Raw genomic sequence first — 25879 nt, 5'->3', positions numbered from 1 at the left:
AAGGACTTTTACTTTTTGCTTTCATAGACATCTGAACTATGTAAATTTGATACAGTGATGATGTTTTCTTTTGTAATTAAAAAAGATTAAAGATTCAGAACACTTGGTTGTAACTGTTTGGCGATAAAATTTCACTTGTAAAGTAAAGCCCAGAATATGAGACCATTCTCAAAAGAAGACCATGGGAGGGAGCAGTCAGAGGCAGAGTTCTGTTTGATACGAGCAGACTGATGGAGGGGAAGGGAATACACCTTATAGGCTACTCACCTGTGAGAACTAGAGGACGTAACTCTGTGGTATCAAGATGTAGGAGCCCAGAGATAGCTGTAAATCTCTTGCAATGTTACTATCTTTCCCATGAGGTCATAATCCCTGGAATGAGGGCTTATTTTTACAAGCTACACCTATAATGCAAAGGACAAGTCTAAGGACAATACAATCTATGCTTCTCATTTTAAGTTTTTTGGGAATAGAGTCTGCTCAGTTCCTCTTTTCCTCACATAGACTGGAAAACTTGGCTCTATCCCCAGCTTTACAAATTTTCTTTAGTTTAGAAAATCCACATGTCCCACTCTCAGAATCATTACTGTAGTAGAAGAGTTTTTTTTTTTTTTTTTTTTTTCAGGGCAAGAATTCTTTGTAAAACAGTATCCAGATTCAGGGTAAAATATCTGAGTCATAACAATTTAAAGCCCAATCTGGTCTGCTACCAAAGATGTTTCTACAACATCAAGTATCTCATATGCAATTGATAAATAAGAAAATAACGTGGAATTTGTAGAACTCAAACTTGATTTTCCTAGGGAAGGAGAGCTAGAATAGCTGGAATAAAATTATAACCTTCGGTATGAAAGAAAAAAATTTTAGTGTGGCTACTGCTAAGCAGTAGTTCTTTCAGCTGTATTTTAAGAAATTTAAAAATAAGTGCTTGATTGTAGTACAAAATTGTATAAACCAATGAAGTGCAATTTAACAGCACCTAGCATTTAGTCTTGATTTTAGGCCAAATAGTGTCCCCTCCCAAATTCATATATTAACGTTCTTACCCCCAGTACTTCAGAATGTGACTGTATTTGCAGAAAGGACCTTTAAAGAGGTAATTAAGGCAAAATGAGGTTCTATAGGTGCACCCCAATCCGATACAACTGGTATCTTTGTAAGAAGAGGAGATTAGGACACAGACAACAAACGGAAAGAGGAAAGACCATGTGAGCACACAGCAAGAAAGTGGCTATCTGCAAGCCAAGGAGAGAGGCCTCAGAAGAAACCAAACTTATGGAAACCTTGATGTTGGATTTCTAGCCTCCAGAACTGTGAAAAAATTAATTTCTGTTGTTTAAGCTACCTAGTCTGTAGTATTTTTTTATGGCAGCCTTAGCAAACTAATACACTCTTGGATGTATACTCTGGAGATATACTGCCACAAAAAAAGAAACAATATATAATTAAAATTATTCATTGTGATAATATTTATGATAGCAAAAAAAAATGGAAACGTCATAATTTCCTTCCACAAGAGACTGGTAAGCTATGGTATATCCATACAATGGAGTATGATGCAGCCATAAAGGACAGTGAGGAAGACCTCTGTGAACTGGTATGAAGTGATTTCCAGGATATACTCTTAAGTGAAACGAACAAAAAAAATCAAGGTGTATCTGAGTATATGTAGTATATTACGTTTTGTGTTAGAAGAAAGGAGAAATAAAAATATGTGTATTTGCTTATTTTTGCACAAAACAGACACGGAGGAAAGATTTTAAAAAATGGCAGTGGTACTTGATATAGGGTAAGGGGTAGGTAATGAGCCCAATAAGATAGGGATGGGGAGTGTGATATCCCTGAGTATATATTTCATGTAGTTTGAATTTTTAAATTACATAGGTGTTTTACAGATTCAAAAATAAATTAATTTGAAAAGATTGAAAGTCTTATTTGCAAGGCAGAAATAGAGACACAAATGTAGAGAATAGATGTATGGATACCAGGGGGGAAAGGGGGAGGGGTGGGAAGAATTGGGAGACTGGGATTGAAACCTATACATTATTGATACTATGTATAAAATAGACAACTGATGGGAACATACTGTGTAGCACAGGGAACTCTACCTAATGCACTGTACTAGCCTAAGTGGGAGGGAAGTCCAAAATGGAGGGGACATCTGTATGTGTGTGGCTGATTCATCTTGTTGTGCAGTGGAGGCTAACACAAGATTGTAAAACAACTGTACTCCAATAAAAATTAATAAAAAAAGAAAAGCCTGAAAGAAGTTAACCCTAAACTTGAATACCATCAGAAAAAAATAAACCTGTTTATCCAGTTGATAAACATAACCACGCAGCTAAAAAGAATTAAGGTAACTTTTGAACACAGTAACCTGAATGGGATGCAGTCTAAAGATCTTTAACAAAATCTGGAACTTAGTAGGTTTGTTGTTAGCATTGGTATTGGAGTACTGAAATAATTTTATTTGCATTGTAGGACAGAGCAAGAAAAAAGTGTAGAGATACTTGGGAACTCAAAATATGCAGTGAAGAAAGATAAGAAAGAACCCTGAAATTGGAGGACACCGTTATGAACTCTGTGTCTAGCACACCTAGAAATTAGGTCTTAGTTTCTAAATACCATTTGTCAAAAAACAACAAGGCTTCTTGGGCAGATGGTCAGATCTAGGTTTGGAGCAGGGAAAGCATAAGATAACCCCAGAATATATAGTACCAGAAATCAAGGGAGTGCTCAAAGACTAAAAATTACATGTCTGAAGGACACAGACGAGGTCTTGAAGGGACTGCTAATGGCCACAGTTGAGACAATTTGAGCATCCCAAAGAATAACATAGAACACATTAATATAATAATGTAACACATTGAATTTTTTAAAATCCTTATGTCCATAGTGATACTACAAAAAAGCAAGGCAGGAGGTGGGAGGAAAGTTATACAGAAGGGATGATAAAAGTACAAATTTATCATTTTGCAACCATCAGTGCAATAATTGAATCAGGTGAAGCTCATCAATGGTGGATGTTAACGAGACTTACTGTGAGGATCCTTTCGGTATATATACATACATCAAATCATTGTTTTGTACCTCAGAAACTAATACGATGTTGTATGTCAGTTATATCTCAATTTTAAAAATAGGCAAAAAAAGATCACCAATGGTAAACTGTTATTGGAGAGCAGAGTATCCATACAACTCAAAATATTACATCACAGATTGCTTATTAATTACAAAGGGAAAAAGATATCTTTACAATGAAGAAATTCAGCAAATGCCTCTTAACCAAATGATTAAACTTACCATGCCCAATGGGACAAATGACATTAGGTATATCTACTATGCTACAGTGGGAAGTGTATATCACCTATGTAGGATACATGCCAAAAATATCCAACCTGTATACAAACTTGAGGAACCAGTCAGACAAATCCAGAGTGTTGAATATCCTTCAAGATGCTGGCATGGATTGTTGAAAAAGGTCAATGCCATAAAAATTTTTAAAGACTTGGGGGAGGGGGACTCTTTCAGATCATAGGAGATGAAAACTAAATGAAAACTAAATGCAGTGCATAAGACTTGATTTGAAACCCTAGATTTCCTAGATTAAAAAAAAATAGCAAGATAAAGACATTATTAGGTCAATTAAGGAAATTTCAATATGGGATGTATATTAGATAATATTATTGTGTCAGGGTTAATTTTATTGGTGTGATAACAACATGGAAGGATATTGGGTTGGCCAAAAAGGTCGTTCGGGTTTTTCTTTAACATAGAAAACCCGCACGAACTTTTGGCCAACCCATAGAATAATCACCTAATTTCTCTGATACCTGCTGAAGTACTTAGGGTTGGATTGTCATGATTTGTGTCTGTAACTTAAATGGTTCAGCGAATAAATAACCTCTTGCAGTTTTATAATTTTATGTTTTACATTTAGATGTATAATCCATACTGAGTTATTTTTTAGTATATGGTGTGAGTTATGGATTGAGGTTCACTTTTTTGCATGTGACTATAAAAGTGTTTCAGCAGCTTTTATGGAAAGACTGTCTTTCTATGCTTAATTGCCTTTGTACCTTTAAAAATCAGTGGACCATATGCGTGTAGGTCTATTTCTGGCCTTTCTATTTTGTTGCATAGACCTATCTATCTTCCTTGACACCAGTACCACGCTGTCTTGATTACTACAGCTTTGCAAGATGTCTTAAAGTCAGGTAGCATAAGTTCTCCAACTTTGTTCTGCCTTTCCAAGTGTTTTAAGTATTCTAGGGCCTTGTCATTTCACCTAACTTTTATTATATTTTTTATTTAAGTATAGTTGACTTACAACATTATGTTAGTTTCAGGTGTACAACTTCACATAAATTTTGTAATCAGCTAATCAATTTCTACAAAAAAACCTGTGGGTATTTTGATTGGGAGAGCATTGAATCTATAGATCAATTTGCAGAGAAATGACATTTTTTCCTACATTTTTAAAATTGAAGTATAGTTAATTTACAGCGTTGTGTTAATTACTGCTGTGCAGCACAGTGATTCAGTTATACATTCTTTTTTTAAAAAATATTATTTTCCATTATGGTTTATCACAGGATATCAAGTATAGTTCTCTGTGTTATATAGTAGGACCTTGTTGTTTGACATCTTGACAATATTGAATCTTGTGACCGTGAATTCTGTGTATTGCTCCATTTATTTAGGTCTTTAAAAACTTCTCTCAGCAATATTTTGTAGTTTGCAGTATATAAATATTAAACATCGTTTGTCAGGTTTATTACTATTTTGTATTTATATTAAATGGTATTTTAAAATTTCTAATTGTTGCTAGTACATAGAAGTACAATTGATTTTTGTGTATTGATCTTGTATCTTGCAAGTTTACTAAACTCATTTGTTCTAGTAGCTTTCTTGTAGCTTCCCTAGGATTTTCTACATAGATGATCATGTCATCTGTGAATAAAGGCAGTTTTACTTCTTCCCAAGGGAGCGCCCCTCCCTTCCTCCTTCCTTCCTTCCTTCCTCCCTCCCTCCCTCCCTCCTTCCCTTCCTCCCTCCCTCCCTATGGTACTAGTTAGAACCTCCAGTATGATGCTGAACAGAAGTGATGGCCCAGACATCTTTGACTTTTTTACTGATTTTAGAGGAGCAGTATTTAGTCTTTTCCATTAAGTATGATATTAGCTGTAGGTTTTTGTGGATGCTATTTATCAAGTTGAGAAAGTTTTCTTTTCTTCTAGTTTGCTGAAACTTTTTTTTTTTTGATCAGTGATGGACATTGGATTTTGTGAAATGTTTTTTCCTTCTATCTTTTGAGGTAATCATAGATAGATCATTTTTTTTAAAACATTAGCTCAGATTCCTAATTTTTTTTAAAAAAATAAATTTATTTATTTATTTATTTTTGGCTGTGTTGGGTCTTCGTTTCTGTGCGTGGGCTTTCTCTAGTTGTGGCGAGTAGGGACCACTCTTCATGGCGGTGCGCAGGCCTCTCACTATCACGGCCTCTCTTGTTGAGGAGCACAGGCTCCAGACGCGCAGGCTCAGCAGTTGTGGCTCACGGGCCCAGTTGCTCCGCGGCATGTGGGATCTTCCCAGACCAGGGCTCGAACCCGTGTCCCCTGCATTGGCAGGCGGATTCTCAACCACTGCGCCACCAGGGAAGCGCCGATAGATCATTTTTTAGTCTTTTTTTTTTTTTGCCTCTATATGTCTGAAAAAGTATTTTACTTTAATTTTTAAAGGAATTTTTATGGACTACAGAATTCTAATTTAACAGGTTTTTTTTTCCTTTGAATACTTTAAAGATGCTCTACATTATCTAAAAATCTATGTCATCCTTATTGCTGTTTCTCTGAATGTAAAGAATCATTTTTCTCAGGACTCTTTTAACATTTTCCCTTTATCACTAGTTTTAACAATTTGATTATGTGCCTTGGTGTAGTTTTCTTCATGTTTCTTGTGTTTGAAGTCCATTGAGTTTCCTGGAACTATGGGTTTATATTTTTCATCAAAGTTAAAAATACGTGAGACATTACTTTGTCAGATATTTTGTATTTCCTCCTTGCCTTCTTTCCTTTAATAACTCCAATTTCACACATAGTTGGCATTTTGAAGTTGTCCCATGGTTTATTTTTTTCTTCTTTAAAAAAAAAAAATTCTATGCTTCATTTTAGATAGTCTCTATTGCTGTTTCCAAGTCCACTTACTTTCCTTCCATGAAGTCTAATCTGCTGTTAATCCCATCCAGGGTATTTTTCATTTTAGACATTTTAGTTTTTATCTGTAGAAATTCAATTAAAAAAAAACTTCCACGTCTTTAATATGTTCAATCTTTCTTTTAGATTTTTTGAACATATGGAATACAGTTATAACTGTTTTACTGTCCTTATTTATTTAGTGCTATCATCTATGTCATTTTGTAGTATATTTTGATTAATTGGTTTTTCCTCTTAATTATGGATTTTATTTTTCTGATTTTTTGCATGTCCGGACATTTTTGATTAGATAATGAACATTATGAATTTTATCTTGCGTGATGTCGGATATTTTTATATTCTTTTTTTTTTTTACATCTTTATTGGAGTATAATTGCTTTACAATGGTGTGTTAGTTTCTGCTTTATAACAAAGTGAATTAGTTATACATATGCATATGTTCCCATATCTCTTCCCTCTTGCATCTCCCTCCCTCGCACCCTCCCTATCCCACCCCTCTAGGTGGTCACAAAGCACCGAGTTGATCTCCCTGTGCTATGCAGCTGCTTCCCACTAGCTATCTATTTTACATTTGGTAGTGTATATATGTCCATGCCACTCTCTCACTTTGTCACAGCTTACCCTTCCCCCTCCCCATATCCTCAAGTCCATTCTCTAGTAGGTCTGTGTCTTTACTCCCATCTTACCCCTAGGTTCTTCATGACATTTTTTTGTTTGTTTTTCTTAGATTCCATATATATGTGTTAGCGTACGGTATTTGTCCTTCTTTGTTCTGGGATATGGTTAAGTTATTTGGAAACAGTTGATACTTTTGGGTCTTGCTTCTAGGCTTTGTTTGGTGGGACCAGAACAATATTTAATTCTTGCCCATTCCTGAGTCAAGAATCTTATTACTAACCTCAGCTTCACGAATTATGACATTTTCCACTCTGGATGATGGGAATGGCCACTCTCCTGACCCTGTATGAACCCCTGAATAGTTTGCTCTTATTTCATAAGGCGGTTCATTTCCTAGTCTCAGGTAGTTTACTCACTGACATGTTTAATCAGTTACCTACTGAAACCTCGAAAGGGACACTGTAGTTCTCAGTTCTCTGTGCAGTTCTCTCCTCTCCAGTTCTCTGCTCTGAGAATTCTAGCCACATTGGCTTACCTGAACTCCCAGCTCTATCTCCTCAACTCTTCTCTCTGCATCGCAGACTGGAAACTCTGTTCAGACAGTAAGCTAGGCAATCATAGGGCTTTCTCAGAGATCACTGACCTTCATTGCTTATTTCCAATATCTTGAGAGCTATTGTTTGATTCGTATATTTGTCCAAGCCTTTTGTTGTTATTGTTGTTGCTGTTTTTTACACAGCAGAGCAAACCTAGTCCCTGACACTCCATCTTGGCAGAAGCAGGAGAAATTTGTATGCATTGTATGCATTTTAAAATTTCCCCTGAGGCAACCTCCAGCTGATTGGCTTTTCCTGAGCTGTTCAAGTTATCTCCCACATGACTGTTACTGTTTTTAGTTACAAAGTTGAATATGTTATTTCTCTATCTCCCTTCTATTTTAACCTGCAATTTTATGGTATACAGTGTTTCTGAGGAATGAGTGTATTGTAGTATAACAGTTATAACCTGTACAATTTAAGGACATATGCTATGGTTGGTATATACCTTAAGCAAAAGCAGAAAATACAAAAAGATATGTTTTTACTAACATTTTCAAAACTGAAACTAACTGGTCAGATCTTTGAGGGTAGGTTTCATTTTGTGTGAGTCATTTTATTTCCTCCCCTGTAGTGCCCGGCACATAGATCTTCCAAATCATTTGTTGAATTTTATAATAGATTTGTTGGTAGTACAGGAATATAGTATTATTTTCACTGTTACGATTATGACTAGCTATTGTGTATTAACTGTCTACTCTACGTTCGGCTCTCTGCCAGGCACTTTATATAATATCTAATCCAGTCTTCACTATTGCTCTGTGATAGAGAGGTTTTTAGTCTCTCTTTATAGACAAGGAAATGGATTCAGGGGAGTGTAAATAACTTGTTCAGGATCCCACGGCTAGTAACTGACACTATTGAGATTCCAAAGTCAGTTCTATCTGATTCCAAAGCCAAAGCTCCTTGTATTACTTCATATTACTTATGCTGTTTCATAACGCATAACGAAGCTTAGTGGTTCATTTCTCTAACAGGAACTCTCTTATTTTTCTTTCATTCTCTTACGGAAGGGAATAAAAAGAAAGTTGTTTTAGGACAAGGCAGTTGAGTAAGTATGCATCTTGAGTTTTCTGAATTTCTCAGGGATCAGATTTGAGTCCAGGGCGATTTCACATGGCTGTATTACACCTGCAGACCAGGAATAGATTACGTTCATTCAAGACAATAAACTAGGAATATGCCAGAATCCCTTGTTCCCTTGTAAAATAACCTTTGCAGTTTCTACCCATAGAGATGCATTTACTCTTCAAGCACACCCCAGTTCTTTCAGTCACGACAGGGAACATTGTTTCACCTAGAGACTCCGTAGCTACGCAAAGGCTTCTCTCAGGAAGGGCCTAAACTAGACAAAAAATTGAGTTCTGATCTCAAATCGTTTTCCTAATAATATTGTGGTGTGGGCTGAGCAGGCGCGTTCCCCGAGAAAGGGAGGATAAAATTATATTGCCCTCACAATGGTGCATTTTACAGTTCCCCACATGTTACTTCTCCACGACCAGGAAGCCAGATTTCATGTTACTTGGGGGTTGGGTTTGAGCTTGGGAGGGTCATGAACAGGGGCCTGTTCGTGGAGGAGATCAAAGAACATGACCCCAGAGTGTCCTCACAAGGGGAAAAGGAACCTGGATTCATGGACAGGGCCCACAGTTTATCTGAATTGCCTTCAATCTCGGTCAAGGCTTAGCATCAGGTCATGGGTGCCTATCACTGTGGCAATGAGGGATTATTTTTATTAAGCATTTTGTGTTTGTCCAAGAGCTTTCGGTCATTAATCATTTAACTCTTGTTCCCCATGAGACTTTTGTGAAGTAAATGGGAAAGAAATAACACAATTCTTATTTTGCAGAGAGAGATACTGAAGCACTAGTGCACACTGAAAGAGCTAAAGCCATCCATTAGAATTTGGGAAAACCAGACGGGGAGTTTGATGAACTTTTGTTCCACCATAGAAGTGAGGTTTTCTGTTTTTACACAAAACGAATTTGCATAGTTTTCATTTTGAAAGCAACATGATGGATACTGAGGTGTGCTGAAGAAAAAAACAGGCTTTACTTCCCTAACTAATATAGTGTAAACATTTTACTGAGTTCCTACAAAAAATTTGGAAACCAAATATACATTTATGTTTAAGTTGTAAAGATTGTAAGGCATTGCTAATCTTGAGTTTTCTAATAAGAAAAAATATAAGCAAACACGTCCAGTGTGGTTGCGTTTAGCCAATAGCAAGTTATAAAGGGACTGTGAGAGGTTAGCAGGGGAATTTTGCTGCCTGGAATTAATCTGGTGGGCTTCCTGGAGGGGGGGCGGTGTTTTGAATTTCAATTAAAAAAAAAGATTTCAAAGACAATATGCCCTTCAGACCAGAAGCTTTGAAATATCTTTCTTGTCTCTTTCCAAGGAGCATAAACACTACCAAAAAATTGTCAAATATCACAAGAAGGAGGAATCGACTGAGGGGTCCACAAGGGCACGTTTCAGAGTAATGGAAAGGAAATGAAGAAACGTTTTCTGACAGTGAGATCTTTCAGATCTATTAACAATGAGGTAGTTCAGGGGCAGATGGTTAGGGTGGCAGGGGAGGCGTCAGTAGAGCCCATTTAAACCAGACTAGATAAAGCCCAGAATGGTGACTTCAGGAAGCAGTGTGCCCCCGGGTGGGGAATATGGTTAGGACTAGCATTCATTACTTCCTTTGGCATAAGACAGACCTTGGATTCAAATCTATTTAGAAGCTGCATGACTAAAAGTCTCCGGTTCCTCCTTTTTAAAATGGTACAAACAAGGACTACCTTATAAGTTGATGAGTGAAATAAAAGAAAGTATGTTTACATGGTACATGGCACCAGAGGCAAATCTGGGTTATACTGAGTCTGAAGCTTTTACAATATTGGAGGCCTTCTTTAAGAAAAAGAATACACAATTCTGGTTATCAAATTAAAGCAAATATTTATTTAGAATGAGAAAAGAAATCACACTTTTAAAAACCCCAGCAAACCAATAAATACCACAAATATCACAGAATCCACAAACATTACATCATGATGTTTTAACTTATTAACTACCTCAAATATCTCTATTTGCTATGTGTGTGTGTGTGTATGTCTGTGTATATATTTTGATGGCCTCTTCATATGACCAAAATTTTGTAATACGTTGTATAGAGAGAATGGAAACATTTCAACTTACCTCTATTATGATTCATCAAAATTTGTTTTTAACTACCGATAGTTTAGGAAAAGTTTTTTCAGCACAACTTGTTGCTTCTACTGTCCTGCAAAATTTTACGGTTGTTGTCAAATTTGGGAAAACTTCTACAAAGGTTTTTCATGAAAGTGTTGTAAGATTTAGTCTTCCCGGACTAGCTTCTGACTATACATGTCAAATCTTGTTTCTCCTCCATTATCCTCCTAATTTGGAGGCTGGTCATTATGGGATGCATTCACACCTCAGCATGACATACCTCGGTCTCAGCTCCTTGAGTGAACAGACAATGGTAGGAGTGTTTCTGGACTCCACTCCTATAACTGGGTGGCTAGGGTCCATTATACACAGAAGCAGTGTGTATCACACATAATACATCCCACTCTACTCAAGCTGAATGTATCTTCAGCTCAACTCTGAAGCCAACTTACACAAAAGCAAGTGTGACAGAGGGGACGTCAGAGCAGTATTAACTCGTTGGCGTTAAATACCTTAATTTTGTAAACTTTATAAAAACATATAACCATGCCCACACACTGATAGAGCCCCTAGCAGGGCCTTGGAAGGGTCTCGTGCCATTAGCTTCGTGGTCAACTGCCCCTACCTGTGATAGCGACGTGCAGAACAATTCTGTCCCCCCTACTGGCAAGTCTTCCTCGAAGTGAGCAAGATGGTGGTGGGGATTCGGGGTAACAAATTCAGGAGACTCCCTGAAGGCAGCAGCTTGTCCACCCACAGATGTGGGATGTGTCCCCTTCAGCAGTGGGGAATCGAAATCAAATAGAGTCCTGAGGATCTGATGGCAGCACCTCAGAAGGAGCTCTTTGTTTCTCTTGAATTTTGCTGTTTTTTCACCCCAATGTCAGCTGGTCACATTTGATTTCAAAGCTCCTCTTTGAAATTGCTGTGATTTACCTGACTCTGAACTCTGCCCTCTTTCAGAAAATCCGTTCTTAGAGCCCCATGACCCCCTTGGAGCCCTGTGATACGTGGAGGTGGTGGAGGCATGCTGTACCTCAGGGCCACTCCACGTGGTCCCGGGCAGAGGTATTTTCAAGGCTGGTGCAAGCAGCCATTCGAAAACAGGGCCTAGTGGCGTGGTGGTCATTCCAGAAATGTAACCCCTCAGAAATGTGCTGCCCAGGCTCTCATAAGAAGGGTAAAGCAAATAAAGTTGCTGCCTGTTTGGAACATACGCTGGCTCCTTCCACATCTGCAGGACATTTAGCTCCTTGCATCTGGTAATGTTTGTGCAAATATAATTCCATATTCACTAATAATTCCCGGGGCTAAAGGCCCCCCCTCGGGTAACCTTGTTAATATTCTCTCAAGGCCTGGTGTGAACGCCTCATAGCATTTTGATTAGAATTCAATCTTGTGTTTTTTTCCCCTCTCTGTCTCTCTCTCTCCCTCTCTCCTCTCATGCTTTCCTGGCCCCTGGTTTCCTGGCCACCCACATCAGGAGACATTCTCCCTCCCTTCCACTCTCCATTCTCAGTTTCAAGGAATTTCCTTGTGTCAAAGGCAAAGTGTGATTGACATATTTTTCCCCTCTTAAGAGCAGTCATCTCAGTGTTTGATTTAACCATCTCCTTATGGGGCCTATACAGTCATTACCTGGGTGAAAAAGAGACCTCCTGCTCACCCCCATGCTCGAGCACCAGGCTCAGACCCATGGAGCTCAGTATTTTTATAGACTTTTACATTGCTGCTCTCCTTCCCCTTCTGTCTACTTTTCTTTCTTTTTCTTTTTGGTAGGCACTAGCAAATGATTTCCTGGTGTGTTGTACCCTGAGCCTTAAAGAATTTTAGTTATCTAGAAACAGGTAGACCAGCTGCCCCCTGCCAGTGCCCTCTGCCTGCCAAGAAAAGCATCTGCTATTCTTCAGACCTGAGGGAAAGAATGGATACATAACGAGTTCTCTAGTTTTGAATTCACCATCTCTAGGCAGGTTGTCCTTCTTTGGTTCTTTACTCTTACTTGACCAGCTTATTTGTCTCTCAGGAGAAGAAAAGAGAAAACAAAAGCAAATTAGCCATAGAAATGAAGAATTATGTTTAAATCCAAGAAGAATTTCTTGGCAGTGAAGTTCTTAATGTTGGAGTGATTCTGGAATGCAGGCGCCCTCTCTCTCTCAGGCTGCCTTATCCTCGAATTACTATGGCATCTAAGGGTTTCTGCCTGAAGGGGATGAACTAGATGACCTTGGAAGGTCACTTGCAGCTTTTAAATTCAGCAGCCATCCCCTTCTTTTCTGTGAAGGGCCACACTTCTCCCAGTGTTGGAGCAAAGTCCGTCTTAAGGGGATTTACTCATGTCTCTCCAGAGGATCCTGAATCACAGCCTGCTCTTCTCTTTCATGAATCATTATCTCTTGCTGCTGATTATGATATGCTACCTACTCGAAGTCCCAATTGCAGGCAGCTCTGTTGTCATGCAATAATTATATTCTTAAGTAACCTCGTGTGTCCCAGATACCATTGTTTCAGAAGGAAATGCAGTGCTAGAAGATAGAGGCTTGGATTTGCAGTAACAAAATTAATCTTTTTCCTGCTGGAATTTCAGTAACAAAAGTAGTTTTAATAAAAACTATATGTATATAGCTATAATATTTTAATTCATTGTACAAAGCCAGCATTCAGTGACATTTCACTTTTAATCAGGAGGAATGACCTGCCTATGGTGATTACTAAAAGCGCTCTTATTAACATAGTGTGACATAAACACTTGCTTGTCGTAATTATCATCCATGTTATGGTAAACAAAGCACAAAGCCAATCAGACAAATCAGGCATATATTCTTACACTGAGAGTAACAGCAGTATATTATAAATTGTGTTTTTGATTGATGTTATACCCCACTGCTTAGGAAAACCTGGCTGTGGAGGAAATGCCAGTACTTCCCATTATATAAACACTCATAAGAATCCATGTCAGTCTGTGGTCCACCCCGACCAGTATCTGAGTCTGAAAGTAGAATTATGGGATTGTGTGTGGAAAGTAATGATTACCCTACAAAATACTGGCCCCAAAAGGTTAAAATAGACTTCAAGACATTTCTAGCTTATCTCAAATTCCTATTTCAGGTTTCCAAGAGCAATTCACTGAAGTCAGGACCTGAAGAACTGATGTGGCCCATCGTGTATCTAAATCTTTTCTGTATCCAATTTATACTTTCACCTTGTATGCTCACTTGAAATAATAGGATTCACAAATTCGCCACCTGCTTCATAGGGTAGTACTTCTTCTTCTTTGTGGTGTATCTGCTTCTTTCAAACTCAAGGAGTTTCATCAGCTTCTCATATTCCAGGATTTGGTTAAAGAATCTATGGTTCTCCATTTCTGTATCCTTCATGACTTGGAAAATTTTAATCAGATTTTTATTATATATTCCACTCATTTGTCCATTCCCCCCACCACCACTTTCATCTTCTCAGATGGATAAACAGGAATTTTCAAAACTTGAATTCATGGAGAATCCCTTTCTCTCCTTCTAAATAGTTTAGTTCATGATGTTCAGAACCTATTTTAGTACTTAAATCATGGTGACTGGTATTGCTTATCTCAGTTAATGTTGCTATAGGCTGGGGTTTTTTTCTTAGAAGAGTAGGTATACTCATGTCCTTTTATTCAGTTTTTCTGCAATACTGCGGCGTTTAATATCATTAGACCAGCTTTACTGATGATCACTATTAATAAGTTTAATACTTAAGCCAGTAGTTTCTAATTTTTTGAGCAGTGGAAATTGTTTTTCAAATACAAAGTTATGTGGAATGCAAAAACATGAATATCATGTAAGCGGTAGGAGCTGGGGACCAATACCTAGCTCATTTGGCCTCACTCAGGCCTCTGAGGTATTCCATGAAACAAGGGTTCCATGAAATGTGCTTTGAAAATCACCAAGTTTACCAATCACCAAAGTGAGCACCAACTAGCACTCACTTAAAAAAGGCAGAACTTAGTCTAAAATGCATGCCTCCACATTTTGTTAACCAATTCCTTCTTTACAAAACATGATTTTGGAGTATGTCTTTTACTTCAAGTCACTCAAATATCCTCCAGGTCTCACCTGCTCATGGTTATAAATGAGGTCACATATGTGGTTCAGCACAAAGTTCATTGACCAGGTAACCCTCACCTGTGGGACAGTAGGACCCCAGCTGACTTCTGAGGTGGTATACCCTCTGGTATGTCTCAGGGAGTCTCCAGGAGATGTCTAGCTTGTGTCCCCGCCCCCCCACTGCCATCAGTAGTAACAGCGTAGACACATTGTCTCTGAGTGTGAAGTGGCTCTGCTGCTCCAGAAAGCTCTCTGTGGCCACTGCAGCCACCACCAAAGCATCTGAGTGCTGCTCTCCCCTCTGCCCAAGAGTGGACACAGAAACTCTCTTTAACACCCCACAGAGCAGCCAAGAACAGAACTTAATATTACTTTTTTTGGTACAGGCTCAGGTATAACCAAAAGGAAGCATACACCAAAAGCGTCCTTTAGCTGGCAACTATACATCCTCATGCAGTTTGCTATAGGCCACATTTCTGCCCAGCTACTGCAGAAAAACTCCATCCAATATCCATTCTCTCCTCTTCTTTCACTGTAGAAAAGCAATTTCATTTGAGATGATGATGAACCAGACTAAAAGGATACCTTTCTCAGCCTCTCTTGCAGCTAGGTATGGTCACAAGACTAAGTTCTAGCTAATGCAACAGAGGTGGAATTCTGGAAAGGCTTCCTGCTGGAGCTGATACAACTAGGAGATGCTTCCTTTTTGCCTTTCCTAATACCTGAAATTGAGTATGTGAGGACAGAATTGATAGCAGTCATTTTGGAACATGAGGTGGTCTTGAGGCTGGAAGCAAATGCTGAGGATGGTAGAGCAGAGAGAAGGAGGTGGAGTCACCAGTTACTTGGTGAAGTCACCACAGAATCCTCGGAATAATTAGTTCTGTACTTCTTCGTGTGTGTGTGGGTTTTCTGTAATCTACAGGCAACCCTAATCATGGCACAGCAGTGATGAGCCTGCTTCCTCCTTTGCTACGAAGCTGCTTAGCTGCTGACCTGGTTGCATGTGGCAGAGTCCAGTTTCTCTCCATTGTTTAGGAACACGCTTCAGCACTTCTAGACTTTTCAGAGCCTCTTCCCAAGAGAACCAGAGCCCAGAGAGAGCTCCTTACCCACAGTGAAGGGCCCAACTGCCAATTTTTCATCTCCTGATGCAGAAGCTGCCTCTTTCCTAGGATAATTGAGTTATAATGATTATTCCCCCAGACCCTACTTTCTGCCCACAGGGGTGTGGCCTCGCCTGCTTCTGCCAGTAATAAGCACATCGGGCTCACATTTCAGCCACAGCTCAATTCCTTCATCTGATAAATGGGGAACATTTAAAATAAATATAAACCACAAGTGGTTTTAAAATATCCTCTTAGGTATTAGTTTCGGGATCCCTACCAGAGAGCTTCTTAAATTTTATTTTTGACTCATCTTATTTTTGGCTCTTCCTACCCATACGTGCATTTTCTTAGATACACAGCCATACATGAATATGAGCCCAGAAGTGCACACACAGACTGGTGCATGAGTATACATGCACACATAGATGCTTGTATATACTCCCTCATCAATATATACACCCTTAAACATACACCTGACACACTGATACACAAGCTCAAAGGAATATGGATTGAAGTTTAGTTAATAGGAAAAGTAAGGAATGGAGTAGATATAGCAGCTAAAAAGGCTAGGCAGGGAGGTGACAAAAGAGCAAAGCAACCCCCATGGTACTTATTTTTAATGGCATTGCAGTAAAGTAAATTTTGTATATACTCCAGCGATAGGCTTAGTAAGAGGCTGATTAAGGAGATGGGCTTAATGCACAGCCCAGTGCTGTTGCTAAGTTGGTCTGTGTCAACCTGGTTATCTCACTGGTCAGTTCTTGGCAGAATTCTCATAAGCTGTCGTGAACTCCCTGAGAGTAGCAACGAATGGCAATCTTGCTCTCCAGCCTAATTATAGGCACCCAGCAAGATTTTGAAATATGAATGAATGATTAATATACTTTGCACAGACCCCCCACCCCACCCCAAAGACTGACCCTCATTGAGTATGCATGGGGAAGAGAGTAAAAGCAAGCAAAGTGCCCACTTGGATCCAGGACAGCAGCGGTTCAAGGAGATGGGTAGTGGGGAAGGGGAGCTTAGGTAGAGATAAAACGCTTCTGCGGTGACATCTCAACCTCTGGTCTGGGAGCTGGTGTGGGCCTGTAACTCTGCAAAGGAAAAACTTTCCTAGGATGTTATCCAAGGAACATCCATGGCTTTCCTGGAGAGGCTGCTCTGGAGATAGACAGAAAGACGGAGACACTTTGTTTTTCTTTTCATATTTTCATCCTTCTCCTATTAACATCCTCAACTATTCCTCTCGTTTCCTGGTGATTGAACGCTTTGGATACTTGTATGCTCTAACCACGGCCTGGCCCTGCTGTCCTTTAGCCAAATTACACACATTTAGGTCTTTTCATCTTTCTTTATGAACCAGTCTCTCCAGTCTATTTAATCATTTTGGCAGTTCTTTTCTGAATTCCACCCAATTTAAAAATAAGCTAAATTCTCCACCCCTGTGGATTTAAAAGCAGGCTGTTGCAAACCCATGCAGAGTTCTAGCCTGGGTTTGGTACGTACAGAGGAAAGATAAGCCCATGTTTTAAACTCTCTATTCCCAGTTTTCCTCAGCAGTGACAGCCTGGAAAAGGCCAGGGGAGGTAGGAAAAAGGGGCAAGAAACTTTGCTGGCCACAGCGGAAGACCATGCTGATTGTGCTGGATTTGTTTTTAAATTTTCTTATTGACTGACTGATTAGTTGGTTGATTGTTTATAGGTGATAGTCACATTTGGTTCAGAATCTAGAAGGTATAAAAGTATATAAAATGAACGGAAAGTATTGCTCCTATTCCTGTTACCTAGTCACCAACCCTGAAGAAACAACCAAAGTTATTTGTTTCTATACGTATAATTCCAGAGATATTGTATGCACGCGATCAAATATATATCTGTGTGTCCATGTATCTCTCCACCTCCATTTTTAGACAAATGGTGATATACTACACACATTGCTCTCCTCTGTGCATTTTCTTAACAGTATATGTTGGAGATTTGGAGATTGGTCCATATTCACACATAAATAGCTCCTTAAGTACTTTTTATGGCTACAAAGTATCTTTACCCTAATGTGCTCTAATTTTGTAGACCACAATTAATGAACATTTATATTCTCTCTGATTTTTTATGGTTACTATCAATGAACATTTAGAGATCTTACCATTCTTTTAAATTGCCGACAGTGACTCACTGAATAACTTAAAACGTTTTACACATGTGGGAGTAGATACGTAGAGTGAACTTCCCTGGTTAAAAGGTACGTGCATCAGGCTGTCTAGCTCAAAGCTGGCCGATTTGTTGGTTTATACACCCATCACTATAAATGGGTGTTTCTCCATACCCACATGAATCCCGTTTTTCCATACCCACATAAATACAGAAATTTTAGAACTTTGACAATCTGATGGCGGGAAAGGTAAATCATTTTTGTATATTTCCCTTATTGCAAGTGAGGTTGGTTTCTTTTCACAAATTTAAGAGCCATTTGAATTTCCTTTATAAATTAGGGAGATTAGATCCATGTGACATAATTTGCAAATATATTTTCCTATTTGTCATTCTTTTCTATTTACATATATTAATATATTCACCTTTTATTTCATGATTTCTGGGTTTTGGTTTTGTGACATACTTACGTAAGTTTTTCCCACTTTGATATTGTTTTTAAGAAATTCCATGGTTTCTTCTGGTACTCATATAAATGACAAGTAAATCAAGCTCTGTTTTTCCAGATGGCTACCCAGTTGTCCCAATGTTGTTTATTGAATGCATATCTTTTTTTTTTTTAGTGTGAAAAATTTTAATATACATCTCCTTATAACTGAAAGAGTAAGTAGACAAAAATCCAGAAAAAGAGAGTATTTAAACTTATGTAGCACACTTTAGCTAATTGACATATATAAAACACTGTATCCCAAACTACATATACCATTATTTTCAAGGGCACATAGAAAATTTACCAATACGAATAGATATCTTTTTTTTTTTTTTTTTTTTTGTGGTATGCGGACCTCTCACTGTTGTGGTCTCTCCCGTTGCGGAGCACAGGTTCCGGACATGCAGGCTCAGCAGCCATGGCTCACGGGCCTGGCCGCTCCGTGGCACGTGGGATCTTTCTGGACCGGGGCACGAACCTGTGTCCCCTGCATCGACAGGCGGACTCTCAACCACTGCACCACCAGGGAAGCCCGAATAGATATCTTTTATTCACAGATTTGAATGTTACTTTTACAATATATAAAATCTCCATGACATTTGTGTCTCTTTTTGGTATTCCTAGTCCGTACCATTTATGTCATGCCAGTATCACATTATTTAATTGTCCGTAGCTTTTAAAAATTGTTTTATTATCTAATAGAAATAGTTCTTCTTCATTAGTCTTCTCTTTCAGAATTTTCCTGTTTTCCTTGTTGGTTTTTAAAATGAATTTTAGAATCAGGTTGTCTATTTCAAAAAAAAAAATCTGGAGGAAACCTTCAAGATGGCAGAGGAGTAAGACGTGCAGATCACCTTTCTTCCCACAAATACATCAGAAATACATCTGCATGTGGAGCAACTCCCACAGAACACATACTGAATGCTGGCAGAAGACCTCAGACTTCCCAAAAACTGTGTGGCTGACAGGGTCTTGGTGCTCTGGGCGGGTGTCAAGCCTGTCCGTCTGAGGTGGGAGAACCGAGTTCAGGACATTGGTCCACCTGAGACCTCCCAGCTCCATGTATTATCAAACAGCGAAAGCTCTCCCAGAGATCTCCATCTCAATGCTAAGACCCACCTCCACTCAACAACCAGCAAGCTACAGTGTTGGACACCCTATGCCAAACAACTAGGAAGACAGGAACACAACCCCACCCATTAACAGAGAGGCTGCCTAAAATCATAATAAGGTCACAGACACCCCAAAATACACCACCGGACATGGTCCTGCCCATGAGAAAGACAAAATCCAGCCTCATCCACCAGAACACAGGCACTAGTCCCCTGCACCAGGAAGCCTACACACTGCACTGAACCAACCTTAGCCACTGGGGGCAGACACCAAAAACAACGGGAACTACAAACCTGCAGACTTTGAAAAAGAGACCCCAAACACAGTAAGTTAAGCAAAATGAGAAGACAGAGAAACACACAGCAGATGAAGGCGCAAGGTAAAAACCCACTAGACCAAACAAATGAAGAGGAAATAGGCAGTCTACCTGAAAAAGAATTCAGAGTTATGATACTAAAGATGATCCAAAATCTTGGCAATAGAAGGGAGATAATACAAGAAACGTTTAACAAGGACCTAGAAAAACTAAAGAGCAAACAAACAATGATGAACAACACAATAAATGAAATTAAAAATTCACTAGAAGGAATCAATAGCAGAATAACTGAGGCAGAATAACAGATAAGTGACCTGGAAAATAAAATAGTGGAAATAACTACAGCAGAGCAGAATAAAGACAGAAGAATGCAAAGAACTGAGGACAGTTTTAGAGACCTCTGGGACAACTTTAAACGCAGCAACATTCAAATTATAGGGGTCCCAGAAGAAGAAGAGAAAAAGAAAGGAACTGAGAAAATATTTGAAGAGATTATAGTTAAAAACTTCCTTAATATGGGAATGGAAATAATCAAGTCCAGGAAGCTCAGAGATTCCCATACAGGATAAATCCAAGGAGAAACATGCCAAGACATATTAATCAAACTATGAAAAATTAAATACAAAGAGAAAATATTAAAAGCATCAAGGGAAAAACAACAAATAACATACAAGGGAATCTGCATAAGGTTAACAGCTGATCTTTCAGCAGAAACTCTGTAAGCCAGAAGGGAGTGACAAGACATGTTTAAAATGATGAAAGGCATTTTGTTGTAAAACAGAAACTAACACATCATTGTAAAGCAATTATACTCCAATAAAGATGTTAAAAATAAATAAATTTATATTAAAAAAAAATAAAACTAAAATGATGAAAGGGAAAAATCTAAAACAAATATTACTCCACCCAGCAAGGATCTCACTCAGATTTGATGGAGAAATTAAAACCTTTAAAGATAAGCAAAAGCTAAGAGAATTCAGCACCACCAAACCAGCTTTACAACAAATGCTAAAGGAACTTCTCTAGGCAGGAGACAACAAGAGAAGGAAAAGACCTACAATAACAAACCCAAAACAATTAAGAAAATGGTAATAGGAACATACATATTGATAATTACCTTAAATGTAAATGGATTCAATGCTCCCACCAAAAGACATAGAATGGCTGAATGGATACAAAAACAAGACCCATATATATGCTGTCTACAAGAGACCCACTTCAGACCTAGGGACAAATACAGACTGAAAGGGAGGAGATGGAAAAAGATATTCCATGCAAATGGAAATCAAAAGAAAGCTGGAGTAGCAATTCTCATATCAGACAAAATAGACTTTAAAATAAAGACTATTACAAGAGACAAAGAAGGACACTACATAATGATCAAGGGATCAATCCAAGAAGAAGATATAACAATTGTAAATATTTATGCACCGAACATAGGAGCACGTCAGTACATAAGGCAAATGCTAACAGCCATAAACGGGGAAATCGACAGTAACACAATCATAGTAGGGGACTTTAACACCCCACTTTCACCAGTAGACAGATCATCTGAAATGAAAATAAATAAGGAAACACAAGCTTTAAAAGATACATTAAACAAGATGGACTTAATTGATATTTATAGGACACTCCATCCAAAAACAACAGAATACACATTCTTCTCAAGTGCTCATGGAACATTCTCCAGAATAGATCATATCTTGGGTCACAAATCAAGCCTTGGTAGATTTAAGAAAATTGAAATCATATCAAGTATCTTTTCCGACCACAATGCTATGAGACTACATATCAATTACAGGAAAAAATCTGTAAAAAATAGAAACACATGGAGGCTAAACAATATACTACTTAAGAGATCAAGAGATCACTGAAGAAATCAAAGAGGAAGTTAAAAAATACCTAGAAACAAATGACAAAACATGATGACCCAAAACCTATCGGATGCAGCACAAGCAGTTCTAAGAGGGAAGTTTATAGCAATACAGTCCTGCCTCAAGAAACAAAAAACATCTCAAATAAACAACCTAACCTTACACCTAAAGCAATTAGAGAAAGAAGAACAAAAACCCCCACAAAGTTAGCAGAAGGAAAGAAATCATAAAGATCAGATCAGAAATAAATGAAAAAGTGAAGGAAACAATAGCAAAGATCAATAAAACTAAAAGCTGGTTCTTTGAGAAGATAAACAAAATTGATAAACCGTTAGCCAGATTCATCATGAAAAAAAGGGAGAAGACTCAAATCAACAGAATTAGAAATGACAAAAGGGAAGTAACAACTGACTCTGCAGAAGTACAAAGGATCATGAGAGATTACTGCAAGCAACTATATGCCAATAAAATGGAAAACCTGGAAGAAATGGACAAATTCTTAGAAATGCACAACCTGCCAAGACTGAACCAGTAAGAGATAGAAAATATAAACAAGCCAATCATAAGCACTGAAATTGAGACTGTGCTTAAAAATCTTCCAACAAACAAAAGCCCAGGACCAGACGGCTTCACAGGAGAATTCTATCAAACATTTAGAGAAGAGCTAACACCTATCCTTCTCAAACTCTTCCAAAATATAGCACAGGGAGGAACACTCCCAAACTCATTCTACAAGACCACCATCACCCTGATACCAAAACCAGACAAAGATGTCACAAAGAAAGAAAACTACAGGCCAATATCACTGATGAACATAGATGCAAAAACCCGCAACAAAATACTAGCAAACAGAATCCAACAGCACATTAGAAGGGTCATACACCATGATCAATTGGAGTTTATCCCAGGAATGCAAGGATTCTTCAATATACACAAATCAATCAATGTGATAAACTGTATTAACAAATTGAAGGAGAAAAACCATATGATCATCTCAATAGCTGCAGAGAAAGCTTTCAACAAAATTCAACACCCATTTATGACAAAAACCCTCCAGAAAGTAGGCATAGAGGGAACTTACCTCAACATAATAAAGGCCACATATGACAAACCCACAGCCAACATCGTTCTCAATGGTGAAGAACTGAAACCATTTCCTCTAAGATCAGGAACAATACAAGGTTGTCCACTCTCACCACTATTATTCAACATAGTTTTGGAAGTTTTAGCCCCAGCAATCAGAGAAGAAAAAGAAATAAAATGAATCCAAATCGAAAAAGAAGAAGTAAAGCTGTCATTGTTTGCAGATGACATGATACTCTACATAGAGAATCCTAAGATGCCACCAGAAAGCTATTAGAGCTAATCAATGAATTTGGTTAAGTAGCAGGATACAAAATTAATACACGGAAATCTCTTGCATTCCTATACACTAATGATGAAAAATCTGAAAGAGAAATTAAGGAAACACTCCCATTTACCACTGCAACAAAAAGAACAAAATACCTAGGAATAAACCTACCTAAGGAGACAAAAGACCTGTATGGAGAAAATTATAAGACACTGATGAAAGAAATTAAAGATGATGCCAACAGATGGAGAGATATACCATATTCTTGGATTGGAAGAATCAACATTGTGAAAATGACTCTACTACCCAAAGCAATCTACAGATTCAATGCAATCCCTGTCAAACTACCAATGGCATTTTTCACAGAACTAGAACAAAAAATTTCACAATTTGTATGGAAACACAAAAGACCCCGAATAGCCAAAGCAGTCTTGAGAAAGAAAAACGGAGCTGGAGGAATTGGGCTCCTGGACATCTGACTATACTACAAAGCTACAGTAATCAAAACAGTATGTTACTGGCCCCAAAACAGAAATACAGATGAATAGAACAGGATAGAAAGCCCAGGGATATACCCACACACATATGGTCACCTTACTTTTGATAATGGAGGCAAGAATATACAATGGAGAAAGGACAGCCTCTTCAATAAGTGGTGCTGGGAAAACTGGAAAGCTACATGTAAAAGATTGAAGTTAGAACACTCCCTAACACCATACACAAAAATAAACTGAAAATGGATTAAAGACCTAAATTTAAGGCCAGACCCTCTCAAATTCTTAGTGGAAAACATAGGCAGAACACTATGACATATATCACAGCAAGATCCTTTTTGACCCACCTCCTAGAGAAAAGAAAATAAAAACAAAAATAAACAAATGGGACCTAATGAAACTTAAAAGCTTTTGCACATCAAAGGAAACCATAAAGAAGACAAAAAGAAAATCCTCAGAATGGGAGAAAATATTTGCAAATGAAGCAACTGACAAAGGATTAATTTCCAGAATTTACAAGCAGCTCATGCAGCTCAATATTAAAAAGCAAACAACCCAATGCAAAAATGGCAGAAGACCTAAATAGACATTTCTGCAAAGAAGATATACAGATTGCCAACAAACACATGAAAGGATGCTCAACATCACTAATCATTAGAGAAATGTAAATCAAAACTACAATGAGGTATCACCTCACACCAGTCAGAATGGCCATCAAAAAATCTATGAACAATAAATGCTGGAGAGGGTGTGAAGAAAAGGGAACCCTCTTGCACTGTTGGTGAGAATGTAAATTGATAGAGCCACTATGGAGAACAGGAGGTTCCTTAAAAAACTAAAAATAGAACTACCATACGACCCAGCAATCCCACTACTGGGCATACACCCTGAGAAATCCATAATTCAAAAAGAGTCATGTACCACAATGTTCATTGCAGCTCTGTTTACAATAGCCATGACATGGAAGCAACTTAAGTGTCCATCGACGGATGAATGGATAAAGAAAATGTGGCAAATATATACAATGGCATATTACTCAGCCATAAAAAGAAACGAAATTGAGTTATTTGTAGTGAGGTGGATGGACCTAGAGACTGTCATACAGTGTGAAGTAAGTCAGAAAGAGAAAAATAAATACCGTATGCCCATATATGGAATCTGAAAAAAAAAAAATGGTTGTGAAGAACCTAGGGGCAGGCCAGCAATAAAGACGCAGACGTAGAGAATGGACTTGAGGACAGGGGAGGGGGAAGGGTAAACCGAGACGAAGTGAGAGAGTGGCATGGAGTTATATATGCTACCAAATGTAAAATAGATAGCTAGTGGGAAGCAGCCGCATAGCACAGGGAAATCAGCTTGTTGCTTTGTGACCACCTAGAGGGGTGAGATAGGGAGGGTTGGAGGGAGATGCAAGAGGGAGGAGATAGGGGGATATATGTATATGTATAGCTGATTGACTTTGTTATAAAGCAGAAACTAACACACCATTGTAAAGCAATTATACTCCAATAGAGTTGTTAAACAAATCATTTTGGCATTTAAAAAATCAGGGGCATGTTAAATTTATAGATTCATTTAGGTAAAGTAGGCATGTTTACGATATTGCTTGCTACTTTCCAAGAACATGATATACTTTTTCATTGTGTGTGTGTCTCTCAGTAGGACTTTAAAGTTTTATTTTTATAAATTGTGCCCATTTTGGGCTTCCCTGGTGGCGCAGTGGTTGAGAGTCCACCTGCCGATGCGGGGGATGCGGGTTTGTGCCCCGGTCCGGGAGGATCCCACATGCCGCGGAGCGGCTAGGCCCGTGAGCCCTGGCCGCTGAGCCTGCGCGTCCGGAGCCTGTGCTCCGCAACGGGAGAGGCCACAACAGTGAGAGGCCCGCGTACCGCAAAAAAAAAAAACCAAAAAACAAAAATGTGCCCATTTCTTGGTAATTTTTTATCTTTCTGGTTGCCACTATAAATTGAGATCTTTTATCATCTCTTCTAACCAATTGTGTATGTGCTTTTGCTTTCTCCTGATTAATTTTGTAATCACTAGGCACATTCCCAAATTCTCTTCTAAGTTTCTCTCAGAGGTTCTTCTTGGCCAGGGTTTCTCCACTCTGCATTATTGGCATTTTGAGCCCGATAATTCTCATTGCTGGGGTGGTGGGGAGGTGGGGAGGTGGGGATGGAGGTCTTGTCATGTGCGGTGTAGGATGTTTAGCAGCATTCTTTACCTCTACTGGTTGCCTCAGATTAAGAAGCATTGTTTTAGTCCATAATCCAAGGAAGGTCTTCAT

The sequence above is a fragment of the Grampus griseus genome, assembly GCF_964374135.1.
Source record: "Grampus griseus genome assembly, chromosome: 1".
Taxonomy (NCBI): Eukaryota; Metazoa; Chordata; class Mammalia; order Artiodactyla; family Delphinidae; genus Grampus; species Grampus griseus.
Note: the sequence above shows the minus strand (reverse complement) of the source record.